The following is a 27,969-nucleotide window of genomic DNA, read 5'->3' on the forward strand; positions in this document are numbered from 1 at the left end:
GTGACATCCCCATAGTCATCCCAGGCTCCAACATAGAGATGGATGGGTGTTGCCTGATGCCAGCTCTGACGCCAGCAGGAGCTGTGCCTCCTAGATTGGAGCCTGAGCTCTATTTTGTCAGGCTAGGCCTCGGGGTAGACTGGGAGGGGTTCCTGGACCTTTTAGAATGCCAGCCCAATGAGGTGGAAATGGACTGGCATGAAGATTTGAGTGAGGCCAGTCAACTGAACACATCTTCAGATACTGGTATGCTTTCATCCCTACCATGGCTACGGAGGAGGGATCTTCTAACTCCGTGGTGGTGAGGAGGGCCCCTGAAGTACTGGACCTTCACCTACCCTCTATGTGGAAGTTGAGACTACTCTCTTGACAGAGGTGCTGCAACCGGGAGCTTCCACATATGAACCCCGTTCACTGATGCCCTCATGGACACCCTTTTAAGTAACTGGTCCAAACCCAGCACCGAGGCTCCTGTGAATAGGACGATTGCCTGCTGCCATCACCCCATACCTGGAAACCCAACCGCCCTCATGTAAAATCTTCCCCCTGAGAGCTTTGTGGTCCAGGCTTCAACTTCCCATGGTGTGTTCCCCTACAGCATCCCCGGATAGGAAATCTAAGAGGTAATTTATTTGGGAAGATGTTTACTTCTCCCAGCATGGCATTGAGGTCTGTGAACACTGCATGCCTTTTGGGCTGTTAGTCCCACCCTTTGTGGGACACGTTTGCACAAGTGCTGCCACAGGTCCCAGAGGAGGCCCGGGCTTTACTCCTCCAGTCTGTTGCAGATTCTTGTGAACTTGACCTGACCACTCACCAGGGACAATGGTATCTGCAACAACGGCCCTGAGGCACCACGCCTGGCTGAGGACGTCTGGCTTTTTGGGGGATTTTCAAGCTTCCATTATGGACATGTCTTTTGATGGCACCCATCTCTTCATTGACCAGGCAAATTTGGCATTCGAGCACTTCAAGGATACTTAGGCTACAGCCAGGTCATCTGGCCTTGTGTTGTTCCCCCAACCTCCCCTCCACCATCTGCTTTTCACTCCTTATGTGGCTACGGAAGAGGATTCCAAACGGCCCAGCCATGTGCTACACATGCTGCCCAGCTTCTGCGTGGTGCCCACAGACCTCATAGGTCAAGTGGCCAGTGGTCTGGTCAATCCACCCCCCCCCTCCTTGATCTGCAGCAGCCTCTAAACACTCCTAGTCTGACAGGATTCACCATCACCTGCCCCACTGGCAGCCCATAACATTGGACATGTGAGTTTCCCAGATTGTCTAAAGGGGCTATTCCCTTCAGTTCAAGATTACCCCTCACTCCATGCCAACATCTCACGACTGTATGATGGAGGACCATCTGTCCTTTCTCCGCGAGGAAGTCGCAGCTCTCTTGGCAAAGGGAGCCATAGAGAGGATTCCAGTACCAGAAGTAAGCTGTGGTTGTTTTTGACGCTACTTTCTGGTTTCAAAAGACGGCAATAATCTTCACCCTATTTTAGACCTATAATCCCTCAATCTCTTCCTCAAGAAGGAGAGGTTCAAAAAGCTCACATTGGCTCAAGTCTTGTCTGCCCTGGACCCAGGAGACTGGATGGTAACGTTGGACTTGCAAGATGCTTATTTCTACATCCCCATCTTGCCTGCTCAGTGACCTTATCTGCGGTTCACGGTAGGCCACAACAACTTTCAGTTCACCGTACTTCCCTTTGGCTTTACCAGCGCCCCTCGGGTGTTCAGTAAGGTGATGGTGGTGGTTGCAGCTCATCTGCGGAGATTAAGGGTGTCAGTCTGTCTTGATGACTGGCTGTTAAAGGCGGGCTCACCCCAGGCTGTCGTCTCCTATCTCCAGACTATGGCGAACCTCCTGCATTTGCTGGGGCTCACCATAAACATGCTGAAGTCACACCTGACTCCTTTCTCAGATGCTCCCTTGCATCAGAGCAGTTTTGGGCTTATCCTCCCGAGCGGTGAGTCCAGGATTTTCAGGCTGCGACGCTGTTGGGACTAATGGTCTCCTGCATCCTACTGGTGACAAATGTTATGTGGCAAATGGGGGCTCTGCAATGGGACCTGAAGTTTCGGTGGGCGCAGCATTAGGGGAATCTCTCCGACATGGTACAGATTTCGGCGGGAACTGCGAAAGATCTGCAGTGGTGGTTAACGAACCATGATTGGGTCAAAGGCAGATCCTTCTCCCTTCACCAACCAGATCTAACAGTGACAGTGGCGCAACCCAGTAGTGACACATCTAAAGATGTCAGATGCGTCACTCCTGGGATGGGGTGGCCAGCTGGGAGAGGTGAAGGTCAGAGGACTTTGGTTTCTGGCAGAATCCTGACTCCACCTCAATCTGGTGTACCTCCCGGCGATCTAACTAGCATTGAAAGCCTTTCTACTCTCCATCAAGGGAAGGCTAGTGCAGTTGTTCACAGACAACACCACTTCCATGTGGTACTGCAACAAGCAGGGTTGGGCCATGGCCTTTTTGTCAAGAGGCTCTGTGCCTCTGTACATGACTGAAACAGCAGGACATATCCCTGGTGGTTCAACACCTGGTGGGCTCTCTGAATGCCAGAGCACATGAACTCGGCCAAAGATGCCTAGCGGATCACGAATGGTGTCTCCACTGAGACGTGGCACAAAGTCTCAGCATTGGGAAGAGCCTTGGTTAGATCGGTTCACCTCTGCCTTTCCCTCCATATCACTGCTGCCCAGAGTTATCAAGACGATCAGGACGGCTAGGCCCAAACAATCATTGTGGCTCTGGACTAGGCACAGAGAGTCTGTTATTTCGAGCTGCTGAGCATGTCCATTGATCCGCCGATTAGACTCCCCCTTTGGGAAGATCTTCTGTCGCAGCAGCAGGGGAGGGTTCTTCACCCGTACCTGTCCACTCTAAGTTTTCTTGTGTGGAGATTGAGCAGCGGCAGTTGACAGCTTTTAACCTTCCTCTTGAAGCCTGTTACGTCATCTTGGCAGCCAAGCGTCCCTCCACCGAAACGGTATAATTCTGTCTTTGGAAGAAATTTGTGGCACGGTGTACGGACAAGGTATGTTGATCCCTTTTCTGCCCCTCTCTCTGAGGTTTCACTTCTCATTCTTTTCCTTACCCAACAGGGCTCTGGCTTGGGCAATCTTAAAGGTTATTTATCTGCCATTTCTGCTTTCTTGCAATTGCCCGATCAACCATCCTTGTTTAAGTCTCCTATTGTTCGTAGATTCCTCAAAGGTCTTACCCATCTCTTCCCTCCTTCCCCGTTCGTTATGCCTCAGTGGGACCTTAATTTGTTCCTAACTTTTGTTATATGCTCTCCTTTCAGCCTCTCCACAATTGCCCCCTCAGGCTTCTCCTGTTGAAAACATTCTTCCTTGTGGCAATTATGTCTGGCTGCACAGTGAGTGAGCTGCAGGCCTTATCATCTAAGCCTCCCAACCTATCTATATATCCTGACAAAGTGGTGCTTTGCACAAGGACCTCTTTTCTGCCAAAAGTGGTCACAACTTTCCATGTAGGCCAGTCAGTCATCATGCCTACTTTTTAGGCACCCCACATCCTACTAAGAAAGAAGAGAGACTTCACCGCCTGGACCCAAAAAGAGTGTTGGCATTCTACCTTTATTGTACCCGTGAGTTCTGGGTGGACGACCAACTCTTTGTGCGGCATGTTGGTCCAAAGAAAGGTCGGCGGTGCAGAAGCGAACCATCTCTTGTGCCGTGCTCTGCATCAAGGTCTGCTATGCACTGGCCAAAAGCAATCTCCTGAAGGCTTGTAAGTTCATTCCACCAGAACTAAAGCTGCAGCCACTATGTTAGCACACAGAGTTCTGGTCCTGGACATCTGACAGGTAGCAATGTGGACGTCTCTGCACACGTTCACTAAACACTACTGCCTGGACAGTCAAGTCCGTAGGGATGGACACTTTACCCGTTCGGTCCTGCAGGAGCTTGTCCTTTGAAATTGGTTTGCAGGCACTCCTCTGGGAAATTGTATTGCTTGGGTATCTATTCACAGCTAGAAGTCACTATGCGATGGACATGTTACTTACCTTCAGTAACACCTCCTTGCTCTGCGAACAGATTTCTAGGGGCAGGAACTTCCATTTCAGGGCCCTAATTTTTACACACCAGTGGTCAATGTTCAGTGTGGCTCTGCGCATCTGGAGTGGAAAGTGGTGAAAAGAAGCTTATGTCTGTGCGCCTACATAGATACCAAGTTATTTCTGGTGCGGATGACGCCGACGATGGATGCTGAGCCAATCGACGCAACCTAGCAGCGCACAGGAATACTGCTCATGAAAAATATTCCAGGTCCAATCTCACACCTGGTGAGAATTCACAGGTGGGTAATCTGCAGCTAGATATCGGGCTTGAATACAACTTTGGAGGAGGGTGTTAATCCGTCCCAAATCTGACGGATATCCTACCCGCCGTATTACGAGTTCCATAGGATATAATGGACTCGTAATACGGCGGTGGTATATCCGTCAAATTTGGGACGGATTAACACCTTCCTCCAAAGTTGTAATCAGGCCCATAGTCTCTACCAGACAAAGCATTACCAAAGGTAAGTAACTTGCCTTACCATGTCTAACTATAAAATCACTTTAATGTTTTTTTTGTCATAGTCGGCCAACTCCCCCATCTCCTTCAGGCCAACCTGCTGCTGCGCCCAACCTTCGGCAGGCACCCATCCCAGTCGTGGACACCCAGCCCACATTTTGTTTTTTATTATTTTTATTTATTTATTTTTTTACAACTTTGCAGGTCCCGCTGTACAAGCAGCTCAACCTAAACCCCCATGGTACCAAGGCACCGTGCAAGCTTCTCAGAGGAAGTTTGTTTGGTATTGCAGTACTATAGGGGTGAAGCTCTAATGGTGGAACCCGCTGGAATACTGTGGTTCCTCACATGAGGGCCGTGGGAGACTACAGAACCCGTGGCACATTTTGTTTTTTAATTGTGCTCCCTGGGGGTCCTCTATGTTCCATCCTAATCCCCAAGCTGGGGGTGTTCCTACTGTCCCCCTAATACCCTATTTTTTAAAACATTTTCAGAACACTGGAACTGAGTCCCTGAGTTGTCCAATGGTAACATTTTCTTGTCAGTTGCTGCCAGCCAGTCAGATCGCTCCCTACTACAGGACATGGCCTGGTCCTGTGGTACCGAATTGGCCAATGGGAGAAAAGGGTCACTTTGCCAATTAAAGGGTACTGTGTTTTAAAAATGTTATTACTGTTGGACTCCCAAGGACCTACCATTCAGATTTACCTACATCCTTTTAACCCATTCAAGCTCCACTCAAGCATCTCTTTAAATGGAAATTTCTTGAAAACGGCTCAGTGAATGTACACCAAATCACAAATGCATGCTTTCTGAGGAAAGTTCCAACTTTTTAACAAATTTGGTGTCATTCTGTTGAGCTGGGTTTTTTTTTCTTTATCGGAGATCAAAGTTTCCTATGCTATTCATCAAGTGAAAGCAATTTTTTGCTCTCCTACCTCTTTTTCTTCGCCATCACTTAAAGGATCTGAGGTTGGTTGATTAAAAGTTTTTTGCAGGTTTGTCTGATTGTGCCAAAGGTATTAGCAAAACAAAACAAGCATTTGCAATGCACTAGGGTCTCGCATTTCTCCGAGTTACAGCTATTAGCAGTTGTAAACTCCCAGCCGGATTTGTCAAGAGGGCTAACCACCAGAAAAGGCATGACGTATGCATGCCTTCCACTAATGAAAGCAAGTAGATTTTAACAGGCAAGCCCACGAACCAATAAAAGACAACTGATGTGACGTGAATGGGGCTCCGAGTCCTTTTCTAACTCCTAAAGCTTCTCGCAAGCGCATGCAATGCAAGCTCGACCCTAAAAAGCTCTTCCGAGGAAACTCTGACCTGACTGTAACTACACAGTGGCGATTGTCAGTGTGAGTCTATAGATTTCCCCCATCAAGCACAACATGGTACACCAGATGCGTGATGAAGAATAATTCATCATTGTATATAGTCCAAAAGATAGATGGCCCAAAGTTCTGGAGCTTTAAAAGAAGAACCACTTGTGCATTTATGCCCTGCTGCGCCTTTGCCTGGATGTATATGTGCTTATATTTGAATAATCCTATGTGATTTTTAATGTTCAAAAGCTGAAACACAAATTACTGTTGGTATGGAATGATGCTTATTGAATGTGGTATTGTGAGCTCATTTTACATTTACGTTGAAACCAGGGATTTTGGGAGAACACTGTTTGCAATAGCTGGCCAGTGTGACTGTCATTACTTCTGTTTGGTTTTTGTCCTTAATAGAGGTTCTCGCAGGTTTTGTAGGCTGGGGTTTTGGCTTAGAAAGTATTTGGTGTGTTGCACTGTGCACTCAATTTTCATTACTCTCTGTTCGTGCACTTCTGTCTTTTTCTAATACTTATGTAAAATCAGCCCTACAGACATGCTTAGGCAGGGATGCCTTTCTAAACACTTCTTACTTGTGCCTGCATTGGTATAGAGTACCGTCAGGCCCAGTAAAAAACACCTGAGATTGTGCCAGACATGCAACGTTGATGCAGGAACGAAGGGCAACTGCTGTGTGTGACAATCCTGACACGTCTCTTTGAAGTCTAACTACGGCCTCTACAGCTCTTTTAATTCAGATGAGCCCACATCCGTCAGGGGATCCTCGTGTATTTCTCACCTTGGTCAGCCTAAGTGAAGTTTAAGGCGCACCTCAACAAATTTGTCAAGGACGACCCATCGTTACCTCACTCAAGGCTGTATATTTTGAAACAAGCAGTTGTTACGCATCCAGCCTCTTCTACCCCCCACATCTTCCATCCAAATACTTCTTTTTAGTGAGCTTGGCCTGCGAGGAGGTGGCAAATTATGTATACATTTCAGTAGCATCCACAGTTCATAATATGGCATGGAAGTACATTTTCAAGGTTGAACAGCTTATGTGCCTGGTGCCAAAACGTGAAAACCAGCAGCTAATGCCTTGGGCACAGATACATTTCCAATATTGCATTCCTGGTTATAAATGCACTTCAAGGGCTCTGTTCTTCTTATGCACTGTGAGCAACCATTGAATCTTTAAATTTTCTGTGGATATGCTGTGCTAGAGTTCACCTCTCTGGTCTCATTTAAAACACATGAATATTGTAACTTATCCCCTAGTACCGTGGGGAAGATTCAACTGTCTGGCCTTTCTTATGTTCCAGAGCTCAAAACTGGACAGTGGCAGATTATGGTCCTGTGGTGTACCAGAAAATGCAAAACAGCGATGAGGATGGATGAAATCACCTACACTCTAATATCTGCCCTGCCTGCTTGTGACCTCTCATCAACAAAATGTTCGTGGGTTGAGTCTTTGAAACAGAAAAACTAAAAATCCATTGACACCCCCACCCACTGCGCCAAAACCTTTCTTCTCCTCACAGGCTCTGTGTTTTCACATGTTGGAGAATAACTAGTGAAATATGGTTCATCTTACTCCTAATATTGTTGAGTGTTGCAGAATAAGTTTGGCATTTGCACTCACATCTATTTCGTAAAACCTGGAGCAATCTGTTGTTATACTTTCTTGTTTGAGGTTTCAAGCTTTTCAATAGAAGACTTTTGCCTTACTCATAAAATCCACTGTATGACGCCAGTAGTGAATACTCAGTGCTCCTCTGCTTTCTGGTGCAGTGTGACCACGAAACCAACTGCTACTGCACAGCCTGAGGTGCTATGGAATAGTGTGTTATAAATGTGGTGTGACATGATCTACTGTTGAATGAGGTAGGTTATGATAATGTAGTTTGAGGTGCTGGGGTATAGTTTGTGATGTGTTGTAGGAGCAGTGTAATGTATGTGGTGGCTCTAGTGCAGTGGTGTGTTGTGATATGGTGTTGCTTGTATGTTACAGTCTATTATTGTGGGGCATGATACGAAGGTTATGTGATATGTTGCAGTGTTTGGTGTCACGTCAGGTATGTTGATGTGTGGTGAGATGTCATGAAGGTGTAGTATGGAATTGATGGTGTTCTGTTGGATTGCTCGGGTTGTGTTGGGGTTTGTTGTGGGATTATTTTGCTGGGTATTATATAGTATGATGTTGTCGCATGTCGGATGGTGTGGTATGGTGTTACGATGTCTGGTTGTGAAATACGGTGTGAAATGGTTTGGTATAGTGGAATGAGCCATTCTATGTTGTTGCAGGGGATGGAATAATGTGATGTGGCCAGACCACCTAGCTGCTCCTAGAAAATCCCAAAAGGAATAAAATATGAAAATGCACCATTTCTTTATCTCGTTCTCTGGTCTCACTTCCACAAGAATGGTGCCTTCCTGCCGAACATAGATTATTCCTTTTTCGTTCCACTTCCTAAAGAAACCGTGACCCTTAGTCTGAATTGATTCGGGCTGCGCGGCAGGGAGGGTCTGCTGGGTCCAGATGGAACTGGAGCCTCTTGCATCTGCTGTCCTGGGCTCTGTACTCCTTAGCCAGATGGAACTGGAGTCTTGTGCATCTGCTGTCCTGGGGCCTGTACTCCTTAGCCAGATGGAACTGGAGTCTCGTGCATCTGCTGTCCTGGGGCCTGTACTCCTTAGCCAGATGGAACTGGAGTCTCGTGCATCTGCTGTCCTGGGGCCTGTACTCCTTAGCCAGATGGAACTGGAGTCTCGTGTATCTGCTGTCCTGGGGCCTGTACTCCTTAGCCAGATGGAACTGGAGTCTCGTGCATCTGCTGTCCTGGGGCCTGTACTCCTTAGCCAGATGGAACTGGAGTCTCGTGCATCTGCTGTCCTGGGGCCTGTACTCCTTAGCCAGATGGAACTGGAGTCTCGTGCATCTGCTGTCCTGGGGCCTGTACTCCTTAGCCAGATGGAACTGGAGTCTCGTGCATCTGCTGTCCTGGGGCCTGTACTCCTTAGCCAGATGGAACTGGAGTCTCGTGCATCTGCTGTCCTGGGGCCTGTACTCCTTAGCCAGATGGAACTGGAGTCTCGTGCATCTGCTGTCCTGGGGCCTGTACTCCTTATCCAGATGGAACTGGAGTCTCGTGTATCTGCTATCCTGGGGCCTGTACTCCTTAGGACCGATAACTGACTGCAGAGCACTTGGCTGTGAGCGCAGCAAAGCACAGCAGTTCAAGGCTTCATCAAGGAGGTGCTGCTGGGGTAGATTCTCGGGACTTAGGACAACATAAATAGCATGTAATATAAGCAATGTCCAGTCAGTGCTAAGAAAAATACTCGAATTCATTATAGAGTATTGCACGTATAATCATTCAGAGTGAGGTATCGCCACAGTTTACGGGGCAGGAAGAAGACTGTGGCTAATGATAGTGGATTACTCATGATACTCTGAGGGTTCCTGTGCTTTGTGTATGTAGGGCCCACCTCTCAGTCACTTCCTACTTACTGTTACACTGCAGTAGTGCACTCTGGGATTGTAATCTGTTAAAAATACTCTTCTGTGAATCAGGTCCCTGTCCATCACGGTTATCCGCCCCATAGAGAAGACTAACCGTGTTCTTCCCTGCAGAGCGGTTCTTGGTTTGCTGCAGAGTTAATGTTCCACACCATACCTGGCTGGTGCGGCCACAGGGGCATAGCTGGCAGCTCTGCTCAGTGCGCCGTTCCTTGGGGGATAGTGCAGTAAGAACATGGGGTGGTGGCTGGAGTATAAAACATGCAGCGGTTGGTTTGGTAAATGAGGAGACAGCTTTTTCTCCCTTTTTCCAAGTTGAAAAGTTGTTTTAATGATTAAAACATGTATAAGTACGTAAAATACTCTTACAGGAGTACTCTTCACATACTTCTAAATGCCTTTCCGAATTTGCCTCCTATTTATCCCCGTCCTCTGCATTTTGTCAAGTAAGTATGTGGATAGTCATCCACTACAAGGGACACAAGACTTTTAAGGCTGTGTGATTGCTGTACTTCTGTGGATGGTAATTTTGGGTCACTTGGCTTTGCCAGGGCTCGGGGTTTGAAAAGTGCCAGACTTTAGATACCTGTTGTGCTTCTGGAGTCGGTTAGAAGTCAGGCTCAGAACATTGTGTTTCATGACTTGCTTGGCATGAAGCTGGAGCAGACGGGGATGTGATCAACATTGGCACCGAACGTGCACTGCCTTTGCTGGGGACGTGCCTGGCACATGAACGCGTGTCTCTGTGTCCCTGCCAGTGTGTTTGACATTTTGACATAACGTCCAGAGGCTGCTGGCATGCAATTGGGAGCTGTAATAGGACAGCACGTGCTTACACTAGGCTCTATTTTCAGCACTCCAAACACATTGATTTCGTTTTAAAATCCGTTTTCCAATAGAAACATATCATGTAGTGAAATGTTCTCGGTGTGTATGTGATCATTATTTAGAGCTTGTAATATTTTTTTAACCTCAAGTACAAGTCCATTTAATCCGGGCACCTATATGATCATGCTCACCTACATGTCCTGTTGTGCTGCACGTTCGGTAGATTCCCAAACTTAGGTCCTGTTCGCCACTCCAGTCCATGCTGACCTGCTGCACAGACCTTTGCAATCGTTACTTTGGTCTCCAGTACAGTGATGTGTATTGTGTTTAGGGTTGGCTCTTCAGTATTGTTGGTTGTTACCAACTGCAAGTAGTTCAGAGCACACTGTGCTCGAGTCTCATTTAAGAGATAGGGTTGGGACTAGCAGTGGGTGAGGAATTGGCCTGGTTTTGATGGAAAGTTGGCAGTCTTTTATATCTCTGACTTGTGTTTCCTGATACTCTTACACCAGACTGTAAAACCATGCGAAGAGTGCAAAACGTGCTTAAGCAGGTGCAGTCTGTAGCTGGTGGAAACGACGAGGTCTTTGAGGGTTGCCCACAAGCTCCTATCAATATACAAAGAGCTCCTGTTACATTTACCAGAGATTGTGGAAATGCCCTCAGTGGAGCGGGCACTATCACTTTGCACCTGGTCCCTATTTGGCAGCAGGTGAGTTGTGTAAAGTGCGTGCAAAGGTTGCCCCGAATACCACATCATTCCCTAGAGACGCAGGGACTGAGGCATGATCTATAGCTCATAAAGGAGAGAAACTCTTTGGGCTTGACCACATCTCTATGGATAGCAGCAACGGTTTTGGCAGTAGAGGATGGCCTTGTGCAAGTGCTTTCCCCGCTCATACTCCACCAGAAGTTCCCTGTGGCTTTGAAGGCCAGGAGTACTGGTGACCAAATTTTTGCCTCTTGAGTCCTCCCATGTTAGCTGACTATGGTGTTGAGTATTTATTGTTTCACTTTTAAATCTGTGTGAGCCCAAGTTAATAGCTACAGTGTGTTGTAAACTAATTTCAACAAGAGCTGGACATTTTGCTTCCCTTTTTCTCATGAGTGATTGGCAGATTTAATCAGAATCTGTTTTGATGATGTTGTCATTTTTATATACTAAATGAGAAGTTTATTAGTTGCATTTTTATGTGTATGTATAATGACGTTTTCTCTACCATGTAGTCTTTCACTGTTTATTGTAACCCCTTCGCCGCTAGGCCTTCCCCCCCCTCGGGTGCCATGCCTTTTTTTGGCTATTTGGGGCAGTTTGCACTTAGTCCCTCATAACTTTGTGTCCACATAGGCTACCCATACCAAATTTGCGTCCTTTTTTTGCCAACATCCTAGGGATTCTAGAGGTACTTAGAGTTTGTGAATTCCCTTGGAGGAGACCAAGAAATTAGCTAAAATACGGCTAAACTTTAATTTTATTTTAAAACAATGGGGGGAAAAAGTTTTTTTCCCTGAAACTGGCATCAACAAATGGTTTGCAGTGCTAAAATCACCATCTTCCCAGCTTTCAGGAACAGGCAGACTTGAATCAGAAAACCACATTTTCAACACACTTTTGGCATTTTACTGGGATATTCCCCATTTGTAACATTTTTGTGCTTTCAGCCTCCTTCCAGTTAGTGCCAGAAATGGGTTTGAAACCAATGCTGGATCCTGGATAGCTAAACATTTCTGAAAAGTAGACAAAATTCTGAATTCAGCAAGGTGTCATTTGTGTAGATCCCTCAAGGTTTTCCTACAGAAAGTAACCGCTAAGATTAAAAAAAATATTGAAATTGAGGTGAAAAAAAGAGCCATTTCTGTCCACGTTTTCTTCTATAACTTTTTCCAGCAATGGTAGATTTTTTAAAGCAGTATACCATTACCTCTGCTGTACTCTTCTGGTTGCGGGGATATATGGGGCCTGTAGGTTCATCAAGAACCCTAGGTACCCAGAGCCAATAAAGGAGCTGCACCTTGCAATGGGTTTTCATTGCATACTGGGTATACAGCAATGCATTTGGTGAAATATAAAGAGTGAAAAATAGGTATCAAGGAAATCTTTGTGTTTCCAAAATGGGCACAAGATAAGGTGTTGAGAAGCAGTGGTTATTTGCACATCTCTGAATTCCGGGGTCCCCATACCAGCATGTGAATTTCAGGGCGTTTCTCAAATAGTCGTCCTTTTTTTTACACACAGTTTTACATTTGGAAGGAAAAAATGTAGAGAAAGACAAGGGGCAATATTACTTGTTCTTCTATTCTGTATTCCCCCAAGTCTCCCGATAACAATGGTACCTCACTTGTGTGGGTAGGCCTAACGCCCGTGGCAGGAAACACAACACGCACGTATCACATTTTTACATTGAAATCTGACGTGTTTTTTGGAAAGTGCCTAGCTGTGGATTTTGGCCTCTAGCTAAGGAAACCTAGCAAACCTACACATTTTTAAAAACTAGACACGTAGGGGAATTCAAAATGGGGTGACTTGTGGGGCTCTCACCAGGTTCTTTGCAAACCTCAACATTTGGCAAAAAAACACCTTTTCCTCAGATTTCAGTGACAGAAAGTTCTGCAGTCTGAGAGGAGCCACAAATTTCCTTCCACCCAGCATTCCTCCAGGTCTTCTGATAAAAATGGTACCTCACTTGTGTGGGTAGGCCTAGTGCCCGCGACGGGAAATGCCCCAAAACACTACGCGGACACATCAAAATTATCAAATACAAAACTACATGTTTTTGCAGGTGGGGGGGGACCTACGTTTTTGGTCCTGGGCTCAGCAGCCATCTAGGGAAACCTACCAAACCCGGAAATTTCTGAAATCTAGACATCCAAGGGAGTCCAGGGAGGTGTGGCTTGCTTTGATTTCCCCAGTGTTTTCTTACCCAGAATCCTCAGCAAACCTCAAATTTAGCTAAAGAAATCACATTTTTCCCACATTTCTGTGTGGGATCAACGCACCGGCACAAAGTTCCTACAACCCAACGTTCCCCTTAGTCTCCCGATAAAAATGATACCTCATTTATGTAAGTGGGCCAAGTGCCTGTCATAGGGAAGAGCCAAAAACATGTCAACATTGAAGGGGAACCAAAGCGGGTCCAAAATGGCAGTTTGAAAGAAAAAAAAAAGTTTTTAGGCTGACAAAGAGGGGCAGAATTTTTATCAGTATAGATGCAACAATGCTGGTTGGTAGGAATTTTTTGGATTCCTGCAGATTCTGGAAGGTTCCATCACATAAATGTGGGAAAAATGCATGATTTCCAGCAAAGTTGGAGGTTTGCAGGGCATTGTGGGTAAGAAAATGGTGCTGGGTGCATGTAAGGCACACCACCCTGGATTCACCCAGATGTTTAGTTTTCAGATGTGTCTAGATCTCGTAGATTTTTCTATATGGCAGCATCCCAAAGTCCCAAAAATGCAGCCCGATTTTGAGAGTTAGACAAGCTCACAGTGCCAAAATGTAAAACCAAAACCCCAAATAATCAAATGTCCTCTTGCTTGCCGTAGGAAAATCCCTGGTGCCTAGTGGTTTCTGCCCCCCTGGGGGGCAGATTGGTCTAATAAGTATGGGCCGACCTGCACCAAGGGGAGCAAAGTGGCATAAGAGGAGCAACCCTTGCCTAAGGGGTCGCCACCCTTGTGTGAAACTGACTTAAAAAAAATCCCTGGTGTCCTTTCCTTTCATGTCTCTGTGCCACCCCCACCCCCGATTGGAAGAGAAATGTTTTGCATTTCTCTTCCGATTGCGCTGGAAACTGAGCTTCCAGGGCTATGGTGGCGGCCTCTGATGAGGTCAGCGTGCGATTGTGCGCTGACGTCATCAGATGTCACTGGGGAGGGGGCGGGGTCAGGGGTGGAAGGGGAAGCGATTCCCCTTCCATCCCTGCCCATGGGAAGGGGTGGGAGGCCCTCGGGGAGCGCTAGTGCTTCCCCTGAGGACCAGGTGCAGGACGTAACAGTTATGTGTTGGGCACCAGAGTGTCGCTACCCAGTACATAACCATCACGTCCAAGGTACACAAGAGGTTAAATAAGAGATTTAAAAATAATGGTCATGTAATGGAAGAGATCTTGGCATTTTTTCCATATTCAAAGATATACAGTAAGATTAAAGTAAATCCATTGTGATTTATGTGTGAAACAATTGAGCAGCAATGTCCAACAGGTTAGCCGAACGAGGGACCACTTCACATATCACTGTCAACCAAGCATTTTGCTACAGTTTATTTATTTATTTGTTTTTCTTAAATTACCTTGGAACCCACCCAACCAGTTTTTGTCAGATTTAATACAACCGGGTGCTCTGATGACCACGCCCCTCACTTAGGGTCAGGCAGTCTATGAAACATAAACTGTAATAGTTATTGCCACAGATTGGTGTGTAGGAGTAGGGATCTTGAACACGTGTTTTTGGTGTTGCTTCCACAAACAAGAAGCTCTCAGGCTTTGATTGAGCCTCCGAACGGTCTGCTTGGGCCTACGAGGAATAGCGAGTCTGTACAAAAGGGAGGACTACTGACAAAACAACTTGGATAACTGGCACACAGGCACTTGGGTCTTCTGGTGGCTTCCAACTGACACAGGCACAGACCCTGGGAGGGTATGACTACTGGGGTCTGGTGTTGTCTGTGACACCAAAACATTTGTGGGGAGTGGCCAACTTGAGGTAATCAGCACCATCCCTGGCTGTATGACTTTAACCAACTAATATAAATTGCCCCTTAGGGAGAGGCTCACTCGGGACAGTCTGGGAGATCAGACTTCTGACTCCCTGCATCCTCCTTCAGGTTGGATCTGAGTGTTAGAAGGCACTCAATGGTCAAACAATAAATATTGATTGCTAGAATGTGATGTCCAGCTAGCAAATTTTCACGTTATCACCAGTGGCTTGCGTCTCCGAATTGATGGCCAATGTCAAAAGGAACAAAAACAGTCCAAGCTCTCCTTTCACCCATGATGATCCACTAGAACAGGGTATTGAGAGCAGCAGCCCCAGATGGATATGCATCAACAGACTGGACAGTGATGGACAAAGTAGATGTCAAACTATTACTGCTAAACCTACAGAAAAGCCTCACTTCCATTGACAGCAAATAGACTTCATTACTATGCGCATGGTCCATACAAAAGAATGGCTAGACATAACTATGCCCTTGGTCCATGGAAAAGACTGATTAGACAAAGATATGACTGAGCATTGCATCGAGGCTATTTAGGATGATGAAACCCTAAGAAATGGAAAAGGCCACCAGCTGAAGAATATTTTTTAGTTAATCCAAGCTAAGAATGGGAGCCTAGAGGCCTGATCAAGAAGAAATGTATGTATAGCAGGCATGCCAAAAGTTGACTGATAGAGAAAAGAAAATAGGCTCTTTGTAGAAATCCTGCTTGCTGATGTATTTTACAGATTGTTGTTCTAGAATGCCTGTTTATAGCAGAGTGCACCTGTTGCTGCCTGGTGCCTGACCTCCATCTGTAGCACGTACTATACTAGGCCTATGATGGTGTGTTTGCTAAGCAACAGGGTTCGAAATACAATTTTGAGGCGATCAGGAGAAAAGTGTGAGTCCTCAAACCAATATACCTCCATTTCAATTTTTCTAGACACTGTTGGTTCAGGAGGCTTGGTCAGCATTCATATTTATATAAAAAAAAAAAAAAAAAAACTCAAGCCAGCAATATCCTGTACACCATTCCCTATCTGCTCTGCCTAAAGATCATGCCCACGACAAACTCCATATCGTGGCTGATCTCTGGCAGGAAGCTGCCTTCCTCAAGAATCATGTTGGCGCGTCCCCAGTGCAGCAATTGAATGTTCCCCCAAGGGCTCATCATGCCTCAATATTACGGAATAATAATTTCTGCTATTTTAGCTTTGTTGATCTGGTTACTCAGAATGTTCTGGGTTTCAGGTGGTCTTTTTGGTGCTTACAAGATATCTTGTTAGCAATATATGGTATGTTAAGTGACCTCATGGGATGGCTAATGATTGTTTTCACTCTGTGTGAGGATCCAGTGCTGTAGATAGTTACTTTGGCTGCATTGTTATTATATCCTATAGTTCAAATAAATGTTCTTGCCTTCAAACACAACTAATACATTCCTCATTTAGAGTTTAAATAAATCAGCCCAGTCGCACTGTAAGCCTTTGTAATGTTAATTGATGCACAGTTTGAATTTGTTGTGAGCATGATGCACTTAGCACACTGCTTGCCGTTGTTTCCCGGCCTCCTTTATCTGTTTATTTTTTCCACAATTTCACACGAGTGCACAGTTATCTTACAAAGGGGTGGGGTGGGGTTGGGTGGAGTGACACTCACACTGGCAAAAGGAGGCTTAAAAAGAAGCAGTGAGGTGAAAAGGCTGTGGAATGGTACAGAGAATTCAAAGAAGTGTTGCTGTGGGTGAAGATCCCAGACCCAGCTTCTTCAAGAGTACTATGCAAGGCACATACAATCTGTAAATACATATAGTTATAATACATTAACAGGTATCAAAAAGATAAAAACAAGCATTGGCAAAGCCAATAGGTCTCGCCTATACAAGAACTGTTGGCTTTGGCAATGTGTTTTGCCATGTTGTTCACCAGTATGGCTCCTGTTCAACATGGCTAAAAGTTAGTGGCGTGGAGTTTCAGAGTGGAGTAGGGGAGTAGAGTGTCATACAGTGGATTTGTTTTATTGTTGTAGAGTTGGGTAGGAGGATTAAAGTGTCATAGAGTTGAGTGTAGGGGAGTAGGGTTCAGTTGCAGAGAGTATCTCTGAAATGGGGTAGAATCAGGTGGAGTGGGTTGGAATGGATTGAGATAGTGGGGTTGATTGGATTGAGGTAGAATGGGGTGGATTGGACTGGGGTGGGGTGGATTGGATTGGAGTGGGGTAGTTTGAAATAGGGTGAGGTGGATGGGATTGGGGTGGGTTTGAGTGGGGTGGATTAGACTAGATTGGATTCGGTGGGTGGTTTGGATTGGGGCGGACAGATTGGTTTAGAGTGGAGTCGGGTGGGGTAGATTGGTTTGGACTGGGGTGTGGTTGTATTAGATTGGACTGGTGTGGGGCAGATTAGATTGGACAGGAGTGGGGCAGATTAGATTGGACAGGAGTGGGGCAGATTAGATTGGACAGGAGTGGGGCAGATTAGTATGGACTGGAGTGGGGCAGAGGGGCCGATTAGAGTGGGGCGGATTAGAGTGGACTAGAGTGGGGTGGATTAGAGTGGACTGGAGTGGGGCGGATTGGTTTGGGCTGGGCTGGATTGAATTGGATTGGATTAGATTGGGGTGGGCTAGATTGGATTGGGGTGGGCTGGATGGATTGTAGTGGGCGGACTGAATTGGAGTGTGGTGTGGTGGATTGGATTGGGACAGAGTGTTGTAGAGTAGGGTCAATGAGTGGGGTGGATTGAATTGGGGTGGACTGGATTGGAGTGGGGTGTTTTTGATTGGGTTGCAGTGGGTTGGATTGGGTGGATTGCATAGAGGTGGATGGATTGGATTGGATTGAAGTGCAGTGGACTGAACTGGGGTGGGGGTGTTGGATTTAAGTGGGATGTGTTGGATTGGAGTGGGGTGTTTTGGACTGGAATGGGGTGTATTGGGGTGTGGTTGATTGGGGTGAGGTATATTGGATTGGGGTGAGGTGGATTGCAGTTGGGTAGATTGGACTGGGGTGTAGTGGGGGGTGGATTGGATTAGAGTGGGGTGAATTGAAATGGGAGTTGGTTGGACTGGGTTGAGGTGGATTGGATGGATTGGGTTGGGGTGGGGTGGACTGGAGTGGGGTGGATTGGATTGGATTGGGGTGAGCTGGGTGGTATGCCTGAGGCACTTCTCCCTGGCTCGTCAGAGTGGGGCCCGTTGGTGCGGCACGGCCTACGGAGCCAGCAGGCACTCCACCTCCTGGCTCGCATGCTTGTCTGGTGGGCCGGCGGGCATTGTGACAGTTCGGAGAGCGGAATATTTTGGCAGGGGCATCTGTGTCTCCCGGTGCGGCCCGCGGCCTAGAGGAAGCTTGGGCGCGGGAGCGCGAGTGTGTAGCCTGACGTAGCTGCTGGAGGCGGCGGGCAGAAGGTGCTGGGGCCTGGTTTCTGCGGGGCCGAACGCCCGAGGTGTGGATCCGGACCGGAGACGTTCAGTCAGCCCCATGCTGGTTGCGCCTCAGGGGCTTGCTGGCCGTCAGTTGGCCGAAGTTGCTGGGAGCCTAGGGGCGTCCTGAGAGGGCCCACGCGGGCTGCTCGCCGCGTGGTGGGCTTCTGGGGGCCAGTGCTGGATTGGGATGAGCTGGGTGGTATGGGGTGAGCTGGAGGGATTGGAGTGGGCTGGGCTGGACTGAACTGGGATGGATTGTGGTGGATTGCAGTAGGGTGTGGTGGATTGGATTGGAGTGGGGTATATGGAGTAGAAGTGGGTGGAAAGTATTTGAGTGAATTGGATTGGAGTAGGGGGATTGCAGTGGGGTAGGCTAGACTGATTTGGTTGGCATGAGGTGGACTGAACTGGAATGGGTAGGGGTTGATTGGAGTAGAGTTTAGTGGAGTGGGGTGGATTGGGGTGGGGTGGATTGGACGGGTAGATTGCATTGAGGTGAGATAGATTGGATTGGCGTAGGGTGAAATGGACTGCAGTGGGGTGTATCAGATCGGATTGGGGTGTATCAGATCAGGGTGTATCGGAATGAGATAGATTGGATTTATTCTGATGGATACAACTACCTGTGGATTCCTCACCTAATGAATACTCCCATGGCGCCAGCATTCGACGGAAATTCTCTTACTAGTCTCTGCACGTCGACGAGGACGTCACTCTAGCCCACGCGACGCCGTCTGACGTCATACAGGCAATAAGAGGTCCTCGCCGACGTGCCGATGACAGTTCCCTTTTTTCCGTGCATTCGAAACGGTTATCTTCGAGGGAGCTACTGTTACCTTTGTGGTTACAGTGTATTGTCTGCTGCGTAGTCTTCTCTGCGGTAATAATGTCTCAGAGGAAGTCGGGTTTCAAGCCCTGTCGAGAGTGTGGGGGCAAGATGTCAGTTACAGATCCTCACTCCGACTGTCTATGGTGTTTGAGCTCCGACCACGACGTCTCGACTTGCGATTCATGTCAACACATGAATCCGAAGGCCCTCAAAGAGCGTGAGGCCAAGTTATTCATGGCAAAGTCAAAGAAGAAGGAGAAACATCATAAGAAGTCTTCTTCGCCAAGGTCTCACTGGCGTCATCGAGACTCCCGGCGCCGTAGAGACTCACGACGTCATTCCAGCAAGGAGTCTCGTTCGAGGTCACCTTCGGCTCGGCGTCGGAGGACTTGGGAGGTCAGCCCCACGGTCACGCCGCATCCATCGACGCCGTTGCCCTCTCCGGCGTCACCGACTTCGCCTGGTCAGGCGTCAGTGATTGAGGTGGTGCAGCCTCTTGTGTTTTCTCTGGCGTCGCAGACGTCGAGGCCGGCGTCGGGGTCGCCCTCGATCCAGGCACCCCAGTATCCGGCTTTTCCCACTCCTGGAGCCGATAGTACCGCGTTTCTTAATGCGATGTATACCATCTTTCAGCAGATGGCTCCAGGAGCTGCTCCGGCTGGTCCTTCGGGGCCCTTGGCCTTTTCGTTGGGTGAACTTGCGCCTCTTCGGCCGGCACCCTTTATGCCCTTTCTCCCTTTTGGGAATGTGGGCTCGGCGTCGGTGGCCGCTCCGGTGGCTTCGGATGTTTCGGCCCCGGAGGTTGCCCTGCCGTCGAAGTCAGGATTTTGCCCTGTGACTCCGGTTGGTCCATCGGCTCCAAGACCTCGTCCTCCGGCTCCTACCTCGGCGCCGAAGCTGCCTGTGGCGCCGGACGCGGCGTCAGATGCTTCTGGAGATCAGCGCCGTTCTTCGACGTCGGCGGAGGCCATGTCGACTCCGCGTATCGAGGAGAGACTTCATTCGAGGAGGCGTGCTCTCCGTCTTTTAGAAGAGCAGGAGTACCAGCGAGTCTTAGAGGAGGGAGAGATTGAGGACTCTGGAGACGGGCTACATGGTTTGGATACAGCCAGTGGGCTGGACACTTCCCCTGAGTGGGACCTTTCATCTCCAGGGGAATATACGGAGGAGGCTGCTTCCTTTCATGCTGTGGTGAGGAAGGCAGCGAGCTTTTTGGACCTGCCTTTGCCGGTGGCAGAGGCGAAGCAGAATTTGCTGACAGAGGTATTGCATCCTGCCTCTGCTGCAGCTGAGCCTCTCTTGCCATTTAATGAGGCTTTGCTGGATCCGGTGTTGGAGGTGTGGAAGAAGCCGGTGTCTTCCTCGGCCGTTCATAGGGCTGTGGCCAGGAGGTATCGAGCTGCACCATCTGACCCTGGCTTTCTCTCTAGACACCCTACGCCGGAGAGCTTGGTGGTGCAAGCCTCCTGTTCCTCAAAGTCAGCGCCTGGTTCCTTCCCGACGGTGCCTGGAGACAGAGACTCCAAGAAACTGGATGCGCAGTCCAAGAAAATATTTTCGTCATGCAGTTTGGCGTTGAAGGCCACCAACGCAACGTGCATTCTGGGGAGGTACATCCATGCTCTGATGGATGATATTTCGTCTTCATTTACGGAGCTCCCCCAGGGTCTCTTGGATGTGGTCTCGGACGCCCAGGCTGCCGCGACCCAGATTATCCAGTCTGGGCTGGACACGACCGACTCGGTGGCTAGGGCGATGGGCACGGCTGTGGTGGCAAGAAGACAGGCCTGGCTCCGAAACTCAGGGTTTTCTGCGGATGTGCAGTCGACCCTGCTGGACCTCCCGTTTGATGGGGACAGACTGTTAGGAGCCAAGGCAGATTCGGCCTTGGAACGATTTAAGGAGAGCAGAGCCACAGCCAAATCGTTAGGACTGCAAGCTCCTTCTTCCTCTGCCTCTTCTAGATTTTTCAGGAGGTTTCGGGGATTTGGGCGTGGTTCTTCTTCCTCTTCCTTTCGGGGGAGGTTCCAGCAACCCGCCTCTTCCCTCCCCTATAGGTCATTTAGAGGGAGGGGGAGGGGTGGGGCCCGTACCAGAGGAGCCTCTCAACAGCACTCTGCCTCTTCCTCGTCCTCTGGAGGGGTGCAGCAGGGGAAGCAGCCTTAGGCTTCCACCGTTTCCCACTCACTCCTCTCCTGTAGGGGGAAGATTACAGCATTTTCTCCACAAGTGGAAGTCTATCACCACGGACACTTGGGTTCTCGGCATTGTGGGGAAAGGCTACGCCCTTCCCTTTCGGGAGTTCCCGCCCCTCATCCCGCCCCGCCCATCTTATTGTTCAGAAGAACACCTCCTGTTGCTAGAACAGGAGGTTCAAGTCCTCCTTTCAAAGGGCGCAGTAGAGTTGGTCCCAGAGCAGGAAAAGGGTCGAGGTTGTTACTCAAGATACTTCCTGATTCCCAAAAAGGATGGTCAGTTGAGACCAATCCTGGATCTGAGGATCTTGAATTGGTTCCTCAAACAGGAAAAGTTCAAGATGCTGACCCTAGCACAGGTGCTTTTGGCGTTGAACAAGGAAGATTGGATGGTGTCTGTCGACTTGCAGGATGCTTACTTTCATATCCCGATACTCAAGTCGCACAGGAAGTATCTCCGGTTTGTGGTAGGGTCGCAGCACTATCAGTTTGCGGTCCTCCCGTTTGGTCTTACTTCAGCACCTCGAGTCTTCACAAAGGTGATGTCAGTGGTTGCGGCGGAGCTCAGAAGGAAGGGGATAGCAGTATTCCCTTACTTGGACGACTGGTTGATCAAAGCCAAGTCCCCGGAGCTTGTGTCGCATCATCTGCAGTCAACAACCCAGTTGTTGTTCGACCTGGGCTTTTCGGTGAACGTGCCCAAATCTCACCTGGAGCCCTCTCAGCGCCTCCTGTTCATAGGGGCAGTACTGGATACAACATTGAGTCGAGCCTTTCCTCCGCCTCAGCGGATTCAAGATATTCAGGAATTGGTTCCAATGTTTCGAAATGGAGCAGTAGTTCCAGTCCTCAAGGTCCTTCGTCTGCTCGGTCTGTTCACCTCCTGCATTCTGTTGGTCACGCATGCTCGCTGGCACATGAGGGCTCTTCAGTGGTGCCTCCGAAGGCAGTGGTCTCAACACAAGGGAGATTTAGAAGGTACTGTCAAGATCTCCAGAGATGCTGCTGTGGAATTGAAGTGGTGGATTGCGGGCAACAATCTTTCACAGGGAAAGCCGTTCGCGCAGTCGCCACCAGTGGCCACGGTCATAACAGATGCTTCCACCCTAGGATGGGGAGCTCATCTGGGGGATCTGGAGATCAAAGGGCTTTGGTCTCCAGAGGAACAGGTGTTTCATATCAATCTGTTGGAGTTACGGGCTGTACGTCTGGCTCTCAAGGCCTTCCTCCCATCCCTTCGTGGTCAGTCGGTACAGGTCCTGACGGACAATACTACCACGATGTGGTACATAAACAAACAGGGAGGAGTAGGGTCGTACCTTCTCTGCAGAGAAGCTCTTCGGCTATGGTCCTGGGCTAAGGACCATCAGATTTGCTTGGTGGCAAATCATCTGGCCGGGGTCTTGAATGTACGTGCGGACAGTCTCAGTCGCCAATTCTCGGCAGACCACGAGTGGCGTCTCCATCCAGATCAAGTCTGTTTAATCTTCCAGATGTGGGGGTTTCCTCGGATAGATCTGTTTGCCACTCGGGAGAACGCGCATTGCCCGTTATTCTGCAGCCTCCAGTATCCGATGCAGGGAGCGTTGGGGGACGCGTTTCAGATAACCTGGTGCGACCAGTTGCTTTACGCGTTTCCCCCCATACCCTTGATTCCTCGAGTGTTGAGGAAAATTCGCCAAGACCGGGCCCAAGTCATCTTAATAGCTCCGGATTGGCCAAGGAGGGTATGGTACTCCGACCTTCTCCAACTCTCACTGTGCCCTCCGCTCCGTCTCCCTCTCAGGGCAGACCTCCTCTCGCAGTCGCAGGGGCAGGTTTTACACCCCAACCTCCAGAGTCTGCACCTACATGCTTGGAGATTGAACGGGGCAACCTGAGTTCCTTCTCTCTCCCGCCTGATGTAGTGGATGTTATCTTAGCGGCCAGGCGACACTCCACTAAATCTATCTACGCTAATAGGTGGTCTAAATTTGTTATGTGGTGTGGAGAGAGACAGATTGATCCCTTACATGCTCATCTGTCACATGTTTTGTCTTTTGCACTGTCTCTAGCGCAGAAAGGTTGTGCAGTGGCTACCATTAAGGGTTATTTGTCGGCCTTGTCAGCCTTCATTTGTCTTCCAGACCAACCATTGTTATTTAAATCCCCTATTGTTCTCAGATTCTTGAAAGGTCTTCTGAATCAATATCCTCCAAAACCATTCGTTATGCCTCAATGGGATTTGTCCTTGGTCCTGACTTTCCTTATGGGGTCCCCTTTTGAGCCTATGCATTCTTGCCCCTTAAGGTATTTGGTTATTAAAACAGTATTCCTGGTAGCTATAACATCTGCAAGGAGAGTGAGTGAGTTGCAGGCCTTATCGGTTAAACCCCCTTATATAACGTTTTATGGGGATAAGGTGGTGTTGAGGACCAAGGCTGCTTTCCTTCCGAAGGTTGTTTCACCCTTCCATTTGGCTCAGACAATCCCTTTGTCCACGTTTTATCCTCCACCTCATCCTTCAAAGGAGGAAGAAAGACTACATCGCCTGGACCCAAAAAGGGCGTTGAGCTTCTATATCGACAGAATGAAGGATATCAGGCTGGAGGATCAGCTGTTTGTCGGATACGTGGGCAAGAGGAGAGGAAAGGCAGTCCACAAGAGAACACTCTCCAGGTGGGTTGTTCTTTGCATTAAAATCTGTTACTCTTTGGCAAAGAAGGATCCGCCTGAGGGCATTAGAGCTCACTCCACCAGAGCTAAGTCGGCCTCTTCGGCCTTGGCCAGGGGTGTTCCTGTGGTCGACATCTGCAAGGCCGCAACTTGGTCGTCCCTTCACACTTTTGTGAAACATTACTGTTTAGATTCTGAGGTCAGAAGGGACGGTCATTTTGCACGGTCAGTGCTGCAGGATTTCTTGGTTTGACCATTTAGGCACCCACCGCCGGGCGTGGTACTGCTTTGGGACTCTATTCATTAGGTGAGGAATCCACAGGTAGTTGTATCCATCAGAAGAACGAGTTACTTACCTTCGGTATGACTTTTCTGGTGGATACATTAGCTACCTGTGGATTCCTCACGGTCCCACCCGCCTCCCCGTTGCCTTTTTGGTCTCTCCAAGCAATCCTTGAGTGTGCTCCTTTTGGTCTTCAAAGTTGCAATACATTTTGCATATATGATATTTGTATATATGTGTATATTTATATATAAATCTATATATATTGTGTATATACATGATTCGTATGTATAAATATATTTATTTGTTTAAAAAAAAAAAAAAAAAAGAGAATGTTATATTAAATCTACAGCTATTTTATTGCAATGTTGTGTCATTTACAATATTAAGAGATGTTGCTTTGCTCTTTCATTACATTGGGTTATTATTATTCTCATGCACGTAAAAAATGTTGGTACTGTCATCGGCACGTCGGCGAGGACCTCTTATTGCCTGTATGACGTCAGACGGCGTCGCGTGGGCTAGAGTGACGTCCTCGTCGACGTGCAGAGACTAGTAAGAAGATTTCCGTCGAATGCTGGCGCCATGGGAGTATTCATTAGGTGAGGAATCCACAGGTAGCTAATGTATCCACCAGAAAAGTCGTTACCGAAGATAAGTAACTCGTTCTTCAGGTACATTAAGGTGTGATGGATTGGGGTGGATTGGATTGGATTGGATTGGAGTGGATTGTGGTGGATTGGATTGTGGTGGATTGGACTGTTTTATGTTGGATTGGAGAGGGGTGTATTGGATTGGTGTGTGGTGGATTGATTGGAGAGGGGTGTACTGGATTGCCAGAGGGCCTGCTGGCCGTCAGTTGGCCGAGGTTGCTGGGAGCGTCCTGAGAGGGCCCGCGCGGGCTGTTTGCCGCGTGGTGGGCTTCTGGGGGCTAGTGCTGGCCCTGGTGATTTGAAGGACGTCGCTGGCCAGATTGGGCTGGAGGTGGAGGAGCTTACTTACCTGCCGGAGCTGCAGAGCCCTTCTCGGCCCTGACCAATTTGTAAGGCTGTTACGTCTGTGGAGAAGTGACCAGCGTCGTGGAGTGTGGATCTGAGACCGGGCCCCTGCTTGCCGGTTTACTTGTTGAGGTGCCCCAATCTGGGACTTGTGTGCTTGCCCTTGTGGAGAGCTCTGAGTTTGGAGCCTGGATTTTCTAAACTGGTGCCTTAAGTGTGCCTTACTTTTGCCCTGCCTGGGTGGTGCTGTCTGGCCCTTCGACACTTCTGAGGTGGCATTCGGGAGCAAAGGTTTTCTGGACTGCTGTTTCATCGTCCTATTACTGGCGGGTCCTTGGTGGCTGGCAGTGATGGAGCATGGGCAAGACTGAGCAAAGACAGTCCAGGCTCACCTTTGAGGGTGGAAAGAAGAGAAGTGGTTCTTCTGCCTCTCTCCCAAGTGGTGAGAATGCTGAGGATGGGAGCCCGGATGCCTTGGTTAAGGTTCTGTTTCTGGATCTCAAGAACAGCCTTGCAGGCATAGATGCAAAACTTGATCATGTGACTGAGCAGCTTGATCACATCAGGGCCTGGGTGGACGATCATGAATTTAGATTTGAGCAGTTGGAGTTGCGGACATCTGATCTGGAGGATCACCGTAATGGTGATCGTGAACAACTTCTGCAAATGGAGCGAGTCTTAGAGGTTATTTGAAACAAGAATGAAGACTTGGAGGCGCGGTCGCGCTGCAGTAACATCCGCATAATAGGTCTGCCGGAGACTATGGGTTGCATGGAGGCATTTGTGGAGGGCATGCTATCTGACCTCTTCTCTGGGGAACTCTCCCGGCTGTTGGTGGTTGAGAGGGCTCATAGATACTTGGGACCTCGGCCCCCGCCTGGAACCCCTCCACGTCCCATCATTGCCCACCTGCTGAATTATCGGGATAAGGATACTATTCTCACGCTGGCCTGGGAGCAACGACCTGTGATTTACAAGAATTTTGAATTCAACTTCTTCCCGGACTATACCCCTGGTCTGCAGGCTGCGTGACGTGCCTTTCTACCGATCAAGCGGACGTTGAGCCAGACCAATGCAAGATTCTCGCTGTTATACCTTGCCAAGTTAAAGGTGCAACATGAAGGGAAACTACTGTTCTTCACTGACCCGAAGCAGGCGGCCAAATTCGCTAAATCGGTGCCTAAGTGACTGGAGGCTTCGGTCCCTGAGGGTCCTCGGTCTGAGCGAGCAGCGTTGAGTGACAATGACTGATTGGCAGGGGTTCGGGAGCTGGGGAGACTCCATTGAGATTGCTGGGGTTTCACATGACAAGCTCTTTTTGCCTATGGCCGCCCGTGGGATGAGTCCTGCTTCTAGTATACGTGTTGTAAATGGGTATCTGGATGTTATGGGGGGGTGGTACTTTGACCTGTTTGGGGGGGACTGCGTGGGTGGAGGCTGAGAAATTTTGTGTTCAGGCTTGCTTTTTCCTACTTTTTTCTTTCTTTCCCTTTTCCTTGTTTGTTTGCTGTTGACGGGCAGGTTTGGGCACTGTGGATGCGACTTCTTTTTGCAATGGGATCGAGAAAGATGACAGCCGTTCGCTGTCTTACCTGGAATGTGCGTGGGCTGAATGATGGGCGCAAGGTGCACCTCATATCTGCTTAAACGCAATGAAATTGATATTTGCATGCTCCAGCAGACGCATTTGGTTGCATCTACGTGGGACAGGCTGCGGGCTGCCTGGATTGGGGAATTTCACTGTTCTGTGTTCTCGCGCTATGCATGTGGGGTGGCGATCTTGCTGCGTAAAGGGTTGCAGTGGCGCACTCAGAAAGTTGTTGTTGATCCTAACGGTCGCTATGTTGTGTTGAGCGGCACGCTGCTGGATAGAGCTTGCAGGCTTGTCTCTGTATATGGCCTATACTTCGCAAGCTGTGGTGCTTGGTAGAGTCGATGGGCAGCGGCGCAGTGGTTTGGGGGCAGTGACTTTAACGTGATCCTGTACCCAGCGGCGGATTGTGAGGGTTTAGCTAGGGTGCAGCATGTTGCGGCTGCCAGGGCCCTGCAGTCTGTGATGAAAGAAGACGCTTTGGTAGATCTGTTGAGGGTGAGGCACGGTACTGCCAGAGAGGGCACGTGTGTTAACTATACTTACAGTAGCTGGTCTTGTATAGATTGCTGGTTGGGCACGAGAGTTGTGGAGCTCTGGACTCGATCAGTGGATCACCTGCCTCGCACTCTGTTGGATCACTCGCCGGTTCGGCTGGTGCTGGAGGTGCCCTGTGGGTTGGAGCGCACTTTTTTGTGGCGGCTGCCGCATGGGATGCTCCGGGGCAGGGTATTTCGTGAGGAGATTCGCGAGGCCGTAAATCATTTCTTTGCTGACAATAGTGGATCTGTGAGCTCAGCCGGTACTTTGTGGGAGGCACTTAATATTTGCGGTGTGTGCCTCTCGAAGCAGCATGGTGTGCTGTGAGCTGGCAGATCTGTAGGGGCGGATATGCGGACCTGGAGCGGTGGTTGGTGGCGGACTGGTCCGGTGCTGTACTCGCAGAGCTGCGGGTGCAGTGTCTCTATATGAGGAGGCTTCTCTCCGGGAGATTTGCTTTTTGGGGAAGTATCCCCAGGCGCGGCGATCCGGTGAGGGGGAGAGGGCCGGACGTACGTTGCCAA

The 27,969-nt window shown here is 48.8% G+C and overlaps 1 protein-coding gene across 1 annotated transcript in view; it reads left to right on the top strand.

The window, feature by feature from the left end:
- CYB5B (cytochrome b5 type B) overlaps window positions 1-27,969 on the top strand; it is a 217,496-nt gene that overhangs the window by 43,020 nt on the left and 146,507 nt on the right. The gene's annotated exons all lie outside the window — the stretch shown is intronic.

This window comes from Pleurodeles waltl, chromosome 12 (assembly GCF_031143425.1).
Source record: "Pleurodeles waltl isolate 20211129_DDA chromosome 12, aPleWal1.hap1.20221129, whole genome shotgun sequence".
Lineage (NCBI taxonomy): Eukaryota > Metazoa > Chordata > Amphibia > Caudata > Salamandridae > Pleurodeles > Pleurodeles waltl.